Genomic DNA, 9,976 nt, shown 5'->3' with positions numbered 1-9,976 from the left:
TCTTTTCTATGCATGACCCTTCGTCCACACTTCAGGCAGTGGGTTTGGCAGAAACCAAGGATATTGTTTGTCAAATTCCACCCAGTTCCTTCCCTAAAAATGGTTGAGGGGGGAGGGTCGGGGGTAGACAAGAACGCTTTTGGATTTTGAGATTTCATGTACACAGCATTCTGTGTTCAAGGATTGAACGTCTTAGTGAACATTCCCTGGTTAATATATATCAAAATACTCTGACCTGGCAAGTCCTAGCAGTCGGGGTTTTGCTGACACAAAGGAAGATTGTCTTACTCGTTCAAGGGGCTTCCCTGGTGGCCCAGTGGTCAAGAATCCACCTGCTGACACAGGAGATGCAGGTTCAATCCCTGAATCAGGAAGATCCCCTGGAGAAGGAAATGGCAACCCACTCCAGTATTCTTGCCTGGGAAATCCCAGGGACAGAGGAGATGGGGTCAAAGTCGGATGCGACTGAGCACGCAAGGAAAATTGTACATAAAGATGCTTATACTGATTTAAAAAGGGGTGGGGGGGGAATACTTACATAAATATATTCTAATAATACACAGCCATGGAAAATATGTTACAGGTTGTGATGATAGGAAAAGAGACGTTCATGAGAAAACGAGGTGAGAGTTCCTGGTGTAGTCCAGGTCATTAAAAGATGTATATACCTAATGATGCGATCACGTGCACGGAGGTGTGCCCAACCGTGTGATCATGGGCACGGAGATGACAGGTGGAGAGGTACTGATTAATATGCTACCTGGTTTACTCCAGCAGAGGTTGGGATGGATTTTCTTTACAACTTTTTTGAAAAATTATTTTACAGTGACCATTACCCATTTTACCAAAGCAGTGAAACTGGGACAGCAAAATTACTGAATGACAATCCCTTACAGCTGAATCTTAACCGCTTTATCTCACAGCATATAAACCTGTGTCATGGATGTACATAGAAGGGTGTTCACCGTTAGCATCATTGGTAGCAGCACACGCTGCATTCATCAGCTGGATCTGAAAAAACAATCTGTGGCTTATCCATTCGGTGGAATATGATACAGCATCAAATGGAATAGGTAGATTCAGTTACTGACATTACTAGGTATGCAGAATATCCTGAGGAAAGTGGACAGAGGCAAAGAATTCTGTATGAAATGTTTCACATAATGCCCTCCTTTTAAAGGTAACTAGATCATATCATATATATATGTCACAATAAAGATACATCACAGATACCTAAGGGCATTATTGTAAATTTTTAATTTTTTGAAATTAAAGTGTTTTAGAGCATTTTAGTTCATTCTAAACACTCAGAAAGAAGAAAAATAGAAATCTCATTTATACTTTTTGAGTAATGTGATTACAAGCAAACCTATTTATCTAATAGCTGAACTGAGAACCAGGGAGCCTTGGCCTGTCTCTACAAATCGGCATGGCCTCCAGCATGACCGCATCACAGTAGCTGGACAGGACAAGGGGCCGAGTCTGCTGAGAAAAACCAGCAGACGCACTATGGCCTTTGCTGATCTGACCGTGGAAGTAACAATGTCAGCCAGTCTGTAGAAATAGTCACAAAAGCCTGCCAAGATCAAGGGGAGGGGATATGGACCCCACCTGAGGTGAGGAATGTCAAAGAATTACCAAACATAATAAGACTATCATACATTGCTACAACACTAATAAAGAGTTCATTCAAATTCCACAGTTACCCCTATATATATATACACACACGCAGATATATATGTATAACATCCCCCCCTATTTCTGGATGGAATCTTAAGATGTGTCATAACCTGCATTTGATTGTCATGTTCTTTAGGCTTTAAATCTGGATCCGTTCCACAGCCTGCCTTTGCCTTCCATAAAACTCGCCTTTTTGAAGAGCCCAGGCTTGTTATTTTGTAGGATGTTCCTAACTGGGGCTTTGACTCCTCATAATTAGATTCATGTTAAACATTTGTCACGTGAGTGTTATGAATGATGCATAGGTCCAGCGTGGTAGGACAGGAAACACAATGTACCTGTTACATGAATGACGGTGACTTCAGTCACTTGGACACACTGTAACTACTAGATTTCTCCAGCTGTGAAATTGCTATTTGCCTTCGAAGTTAGTAACTAATCTGTGGGGACGTCTTTGGGACTGTGTAACAACTACCTCCTCATAACCTTCACCTGCTAGTCTTTGCATTCATGGATATTCTTGGAATCAATTATCACTGCCACGATGGCAAAAGGGTGACTTTCTTTATCATCCCTTTTATATTTAGCAGTTGGCGCTCTGCCGTTAGAAGAGCTTTCCCTTCTCCCCCAAGTCTCTCCCTCAGTATGAATCCTTGTTTTCTTGCACAGTAGGATCCTGGGTTTATCTTACTGTGTGCTGGATCCACAGACTCTACAGAGCCCTGAGTCCTTGGAGTGGAGAAACCACTCATTGTTCTCACTGTTACTGGGGTAGCAGTCCTTCGTGTACATGTGTGTAGATGCTGACACCTTTCATTTCAAGTAAGTCTTTCCCTATTCCATATTGACTTCTTTCTCCAAAAATCAGAAATTGGCTCCCAGTCATCAGTCTGTTTACTCATTTGTTCAGTCCTCCAAAATGCAGCTCTGCTGGAGAAGGGATAGGCTACCCGCTCCAGTATGCTTGGGTTTCCCTTGTGGCTCAGCTGGTAAAGAATCTTCCTGCAAGGCGGGAGACCTGGGTTCGACCCCTGGGTTGGGAAGATGCTCTGGAGAAGGGAAAGGCTACCAACTCCAGTATTCTGTCCTGGAGAATTCCATGGACTGTATAGTCCATAGGGTTGCAAAGAGTCAGGCATGACTGAGTGACTTTCACTTTCCAAAACGCAGCAAGAACCTTTAGAGTTCCTAAACAACGTCACTGCAAAAAAACACACCTGCTTGTGTGGCAAGGCAGATTCTTAACCACTGGACCACCAGGGAAGTCCCTCTTCAGATATTTAAAGTGGGCTATTTACCTCCTTGGAATTACACAGTAAATGCTTTTCAGTGTTCCATATTCTTCAGGAAATTCATCTTTAATGACTGTTATATTCCTTTGGGTAGGTAGACCATAGGAATGGAGAGACTATAATACATGGTAGAAACTGGGTGGATTTACAAAAGCTGGGAAAGACTGAAGGCAAAAGGAGAAGAGGGTGGCAGAGGATGAGATGGTTAGAGAGCATCACTAACTCAATACTCCTGAATCAGCAAACTCTGGAGACAGGGAAGGACAGGGGAGCCTAGCATGCTGCAGTCCATGAGGTCGCAAAAAGCTGGACACAATTTAGTGACTGAACAGCAACAAAAGCTGGATGGCTTATAAAGGGATATTTGTTTCATTCTTATATTTTTCTTTATATCAAAAATATGCCAGGAATTATATAATATAGAAAGAGCTAGTGGGTATAGACATTTAGGGTCAGAAAGTTTATAGCAGAGCTCTGTAGTTGATGTGGTTGCTTTAAGACTTGGACAATTTACTAATTATGATATATGTATTTATAGATATATGTATATTAATGTATACTAATAATATGTATATTAATGTGTGTGCTGTGCTTAGTCACTCAGTTGTGTCCAACTCTTTGAGACCCTGTGGACTATCGCCCGCCAGGCTCCTCTCTGTTCATGGGATTCTCCAGTCAAGAACACTGGAGTGGGTTGCCATGCCCTCCTCCAGGGGATCTTCCTAACCCAGGGATTGAACCCAGGTCTCCTGCATTGCAGGTGGATTTGTTACCATCAGAGCCACCAGGGAAGCCCATGAATACTGGAGTGGGTAACCTAGTCCTTCTCCAAGGGAACTTCCTGACCTTAAATCAAACCAAGGTCTCCTGCATTGCAGGAGGATTCTTTACCAGCTGAGTTACCCAGGAAGCCCATATTAATGTATACTAATAATTAATATGTAATCTTATTTATACTATATATTTCTGCCTATAAATGAGGCATTCTTAATAAATATTCTGAAATTTCAGTGAAGTTATTCCCCCTGCCCCTAATGACTCTCCTCTTTATCTCTTTCAAGTGGTATCCTGTGTTCTCTCTCACAGTCCTTGTCCCACTAGGCTTGGACATGGGGTGGGTATCTTATTCATTTCTCCTTCCAAACTGTCTTCTGAAATTCCAGTTCCCACCCCTCCAGCATTAATTTTCATGTCAAACTATCCACCATGGCTTCTCCATAGAGTCACCTACCAATCTGTTTATTCTTCCTTATTCCTCCAAGGTTTTATCTCCAGAACCAGTTTCACTCCTCCAGCCACACTATTTGAAGATTAACACACCCACTTCCCAAACCCTCAGTTCCTCCATCCTCTGCTTCCAGGGGTCTTGTCTTCCACCGTGCCTCCGCTCCTGCCTCCATGGTAACACCTCACTGCCAGTCACCTGAAACCCCTGTATCCTCTCAAGTTCAAATGCTCCACTCTGCAATCACCAACTCTTATTTCCCCCAGCTTATTCCCTCTTTGTTCTCACTTTAATAACTGAGAGGACAAGGACCTAAAACCCATTGCTCTCAGCTTTTTCACTCTCCTTGGTCACTTCTTCTCTTTGCCATTCAAGGTATTTGCTCCTGTGTCTAGAAAAGGGAGTGGACTTCTGTTTGTGTCCCACTGTCCAGAGCTGTGTCTCAAGTCAGCCTCTAGCACCGGGGATCACTGAGTTTCTTTTCTCCAGTTGTTTGTTACAGAAGACGCAAGCAAGAGCTAGGAATTTGGGTTAGAAATATGTGGGGGATGAAGCTGTCTATAGTGTGTGGTTCAGATAGGCTGTGACTGAAGTGAATTCTAAGCATACTAGCTCCAATTCCAATTTTTGTCTTCCACTTAAAGAACATTGCTGTTCTGGTGAGAATAGGGCGATTAGAGTAATAACACCAACACTCTTGGGATTTTAAAAAAATAATTTCTGAGTTTGGAGACTGAGCAATTGCCAGAACAAGTTATCTGGGAAGCATCTCACGAGCTGTCATGATGTAGCTGGAAAACACTTAAGGGATACACTGCTTACTGGGATAGACATACATGTAAACGAGTAACCACATATGAAGGACATGAGGAGAGGAGAGTTTAAATATGCTGGAGTTCAAAGGAAGTTCTTATTGTACCAAAACTCTTAATGGATAGCAAGTATTAATTCTATACCAAATATTTTAAATTAAAAAATGTTTAACTATACAAAAGCAATGGCGAATGAACAAAAGTAGGTACATCCTACTTATCCTATCCTGGGACTAGATCAATACTGAGAAGGAAATGACAGGATCAGTTTTCTACTTTTCATGGCTTTCACCCTGAGAGCAAGTCCCAGTCAAATCTAGGGCAGCTAAAATTTTAGATTGTATCTTGGACATTACCATTTGGAAAACTATAAAAGAGTTCAAGGCCTGTATAATTGCTGCTGGAAAATGACATGTGTAGGACAGCCCGGAAAAAGGCAAGCCAGAGAGGGAAAATCCCAAACTCAACTCTAAAAGGCAGAGGAGACTTAAAGCTACCAAGTCAATACAGAGAGAGCTGAATTGAAATTTGAGCTGTTACTCACAGGAAAGAATTTTCAGTTTGAATCCAGCTAAATTAAGTGCCTAATAAAAATACATTTGTTTGGGTTTTTTTTTTTTTTTTAAAGAAAATCAATATTCTTTGGAGGAACTCAGTGAAATCCAGTTTCTTCAATATATTAATGACAATATCTAGGAAATAATCCAGAATTCCTAGACAGATGAAAGAAATGGGAAAACGTGACTCATTCTCAAGAGAAAAAAGGTCAATAGAGATCAGCCATGAGATGATCCAGATATTGCAATTAGATAATGAATTTTAAAAGCTTTCATAACTATACTTAACATGTAAAGGGATTTATACTCACTATGAAGGAAGAGATAAGAAATCTCGGCTGAGAAATTGGATCTATCCTAAAAGAACAAAATAAAAATTCAAGAACTAAAAAAATATATATATATCCTAAGTTAAATTTACTAGATCACTGTAACAGAAATGAAAATGACAGAGAAAAGTATCTCAGTGAACTTGAAAATAACTTAGATGAAATGGACTTATTCTTTGAAAGACACAATCAAGAATAAAATAGGTAATCTGACTAGGCCTGTGTCTATTAAAGAAATTGAACCAGTGGTAATAAACTTACAAAAAGTGAGGCCCAGAGGGTTTCATCAGTGAAGTTACCAAACATTTAAGGAAGAAATTATAGAAAACTGATATTATTTGTTCCAGAAAATAGAACAGAGGGATATTCTATGAGGGCAGTATTACCCTAATATCAAAGCCAGGTAAAGATATTGGAAGGAAGAAAACTATAGGCAAATCTCTCTCATGGACAAAGTGCAAAAATTCTCAACCAAATACTAGCAAAACAAATCCAACAATGTATGAAAAGAATTTATACCATAATAAAGTGTTTAATGTTTAAAGTTTAATATTGGTTCATCAGTTGTACAAGTATACCACACTAATCCAAGATGTTAATAATGAGGGAAATGGGTGAGGAGGAGGACAGGGAGACAGGGCTCATGGGGACTCTCTACTATCTGCCTCTTTTTCTTTGGTAAACATAAAACTTCTCTTTTAAAAAATCCACAAAATCTGTTAATTAAAAATATAATAACCGAAGTGAGTTTGCCAGATTACTAAGAGAGCAGAATGGAAAAAGATGATCAGTGGTCTTGAAGATGGATTAATAGATGATCAAATCTGAAGAGCGCAGAGAAAAAATATCACAGAAAAATTGGAGAGAACCTCTGAAATCAGAGGGGTAATACAAAGGTATAATGTACATGTATTTACATTCCAAGAAGGAGGGGGACAGGGGTTGAGGCACAGAGGAATTTGAAAAAATAAAGACCAAAATGTTGCCCAATTTGGTGAAGGATGTAACTTTACAGATTCAAGAGACCCAGGGTGAAATGAACCTATCTATGAAACAGGAACACAGAGAACAGACTTGTGGGGGCCAAGGGGGAGGGGGTGCGGGAGGGATGGCGTGGGAGGTTGGGATTAGCAGATGCAAACTGTTAGACATAGGCTGGATAGACAACAAGGTCCTGCTGTGCAGCACAGGGAATTACATGCATTATCCTGTGATAAACCATACTAGAAAAGAACATGGAAAAGAATGTCAGCATACATATATATACATGTATAACTGAATCACAGCAGAAGTTAACACATTATAAATCAACTAGACTTCAATATTTTCTAAAAAGAGCTCAATGTACTCCAAATAGGAAAAACTGACCTATATACATTGTAGTCAAACTGATGAAAAGATAAAAGTCAAATCATGAAAGCAGCTAAGGAAAAAATGATATTGCAGAGGAAAACAATGATTTAAACGACAGCTGACATCTGAAAAAAAAAATGCCACACAGAAAAGCAATCTAGGGCAGGAAAAAGAGGAGCAATATCTTTAAACTGCTGCAAGAAAAAGAAAATCAATCCTACCTTCAAAGAAAGCTTTCTTTCAGAATAAAGACAAACTAAAGACATTCAGATAAAGGCAAATAGAGTTCACTGCCAGCAGAACCACACCATAAGAAATGCTCGAGGAGTTTTTCAGGATGAACAGAAATGATGCTGGGGAAACATCTCCAGGAAGTGCAGGACACCAGGAATGGCAAGGATGTGGATAAATATAAACTATAATATTTTTTCTTAATATACATATGACTGTTGATGTAAAATATATAGTATATATTGATGAAATACATGTACAAATACACTATTTGCTTTAGATGAAATGACACAACAGTCACTCTAAGACAACTGTGAAAAGCTAGGAAGAATTTTGTAATGACTAAATTCCCTGTAAAATGATGCAGAAGTACAGCCAAGAAAACAATAAATAATTGAAATGGAATCATTGAAATATCTTAAAGATACTGAATTAGTCCAAAAGATAGCAGGAATGGAAAAACAGAGAAACAAAAATCAAGAGGAAAGATCATAAATAGTAAAAGAGTAGCCCTAAATATAGCCACATAAATATATTAAATCTCAAGTACACAAAAGCAAGGACTGAATGTATTAAAAAGTGACTATATGCTCTTTTCTAGAAATGTACCTGAAACACCAAGAGACAGACAGATTGAAAGTACATATAATAGTTTTTACCTACTAATTCCAACCTCCCACTCCATCCGTTCTCCACTCCCTTCCCCCTTGGCATCCAAAAATCCATATGACTTTGCTCATAAGTGTGAGAAGGCTGGAGCATATGTTAATATTAGATGAAGTAGATTTCAAAGATTCTTATAGAGCTAAAACAGGGAATTTTTTACAACAATATAAAGGTCAATACATGAGTAACAACGTTTTTAAATGATTATGGAACAAATCACAAAGTTTTAAAATACATGAAGCAAAACTTGAAAACCTAAGAAAACAATCCAGAAAACACAGAGGTAAAGATTTTAACCTCTCTCCCAGAAAATTAGTACAACTAGACAAAAATCAGTTGAGACAGATATTAACAATACTAACCATGTCAATCTAAATTGATATTTATAGAACATGATACCCCAAGAACAGGGCTTCCCAGGTGGCTCAGTGGTAAAGAACCCACCTGCCATTATAAGAGACACAGGTTCGGTCCCAGGGTCAGGAAAATCCCCTGGAGAAGAGAATGGCAGGAAAAAAAAGAAAAGGAAATGGCAGCCTTCTCCAGTATTCTCGTCTGGGAAATCCCATGGACAGAAGAGCCTGGCGAGTTACATACAGTCCACGGGGTGGCAAAAGAGCCGGACACGACTTAGTGACCGAGCCTGCACACAGAACAGCAGAATACCAGTGACTGTTAACTGGGAGTTCAACAGAATAATTTGGTAACAAAAAAAGAAAACTATTAATCTGGGCATGAATTAACTTAGTCATTTTACATAAAGACCAAATCTACATCCCTTTGTTAAGATGTAATAACATGTAGTTTAATAATGTTTCTTTCTTTTAAACCATTTTTGATGGTCAATCTTGACTAGATATTCCTAGAATAACAGCAGAATGATTTTTTGGATAATGAATCTCAAAAGTTTCACAAGAGAAAGGAAAAAAGAGGACGTGAAACAAACAAAAAAAAGAGAGAGGGATCCAACTTCAGACAATTATGCAATTATACTGTAAAAGGCTGGGAAGAAAGTAGATGTAGGAAAAAGATTCAGACATAGACTCACTCAAAGGACATAATTTTGTTTGAGTTTAATTAATAAATTTTAAGCCTGGTGCGCTGCAGTTCATGGGGTCACAAAGAGTTGGACATGATTTAGCCAACTGAACAATAATCCAGAAAGAGAAAACAAGACCAAGGCTTTTTAATGATTGACTTAAAAAAAAGCAGTTACTCAGATCAACCAGCAGAGGGGGCTAGTTGATCATTTTTGTTTGGGTGCTATTTTTGTACCTGTGTTTTGCACAATGGGCTTTGTTTTGCCTTGCTGTATGTATCATCGTAACAAAGTGGCCTTGTCTGATGTGGATTTTCTGTACCACCGTTTATGTTAAAGAGACTCCACCCTTCAGGCCCTTCCTCCTCAGGCCAGATGCTCTATAGTCTAAGAATGTCTCCAAGTGATGGCAGCTAGACACAAAGCGTGCCCACCACCTCAGAAGCCCACCAGGGAAAACAGAGTGAGTTAGGGCAAGAATTTTCTTGTTATTTAATTCAGGGGTCCCCAGCCTCTGGAATCTGATGGTCTGAGGTGTAGCTGATGTATAATACACGTAAAGTGCTTGAATGATATTGAAACCATTCGCCCTCCTCTATCCCTGTCTATGAAAAAACTGTCTTCCATGAATCTAGTCACTGGTGCCAAAACAGGTTGGGGACCGCTGATTTAAATGCACACATATCTTCAATTTGCCTCTTGGCCCACAAAGTCTAAAATGTTTACTCTCTTATCTTCAGGTGGCTCAGTGGTAAAGAATCTGCCTGCCAATGCAGGAGCCGCAAGAGACGC

The sequence above is a fragment of the Bubalus kerabau genome, chromosome 17 (genome assembly GCF_029407905.1).
Source record: "Bubalus kerabau isolate K-KA32 ecotype Philippines breed swamp buffalo chromosome 17, PCC_UOA_SB_1v2, whole genome shotgun sequence".
In the NCBI taxonomy this organism is placed as follows: domain Eukaryota; kingdom Metazoa; phylum Chordata; class Mammalia; order Artiodactyla; family Bovidae; genus Bubalus; species Bubalus kerabau.
Note: the sequence above shows the minus strand (reverse complement) of the source record.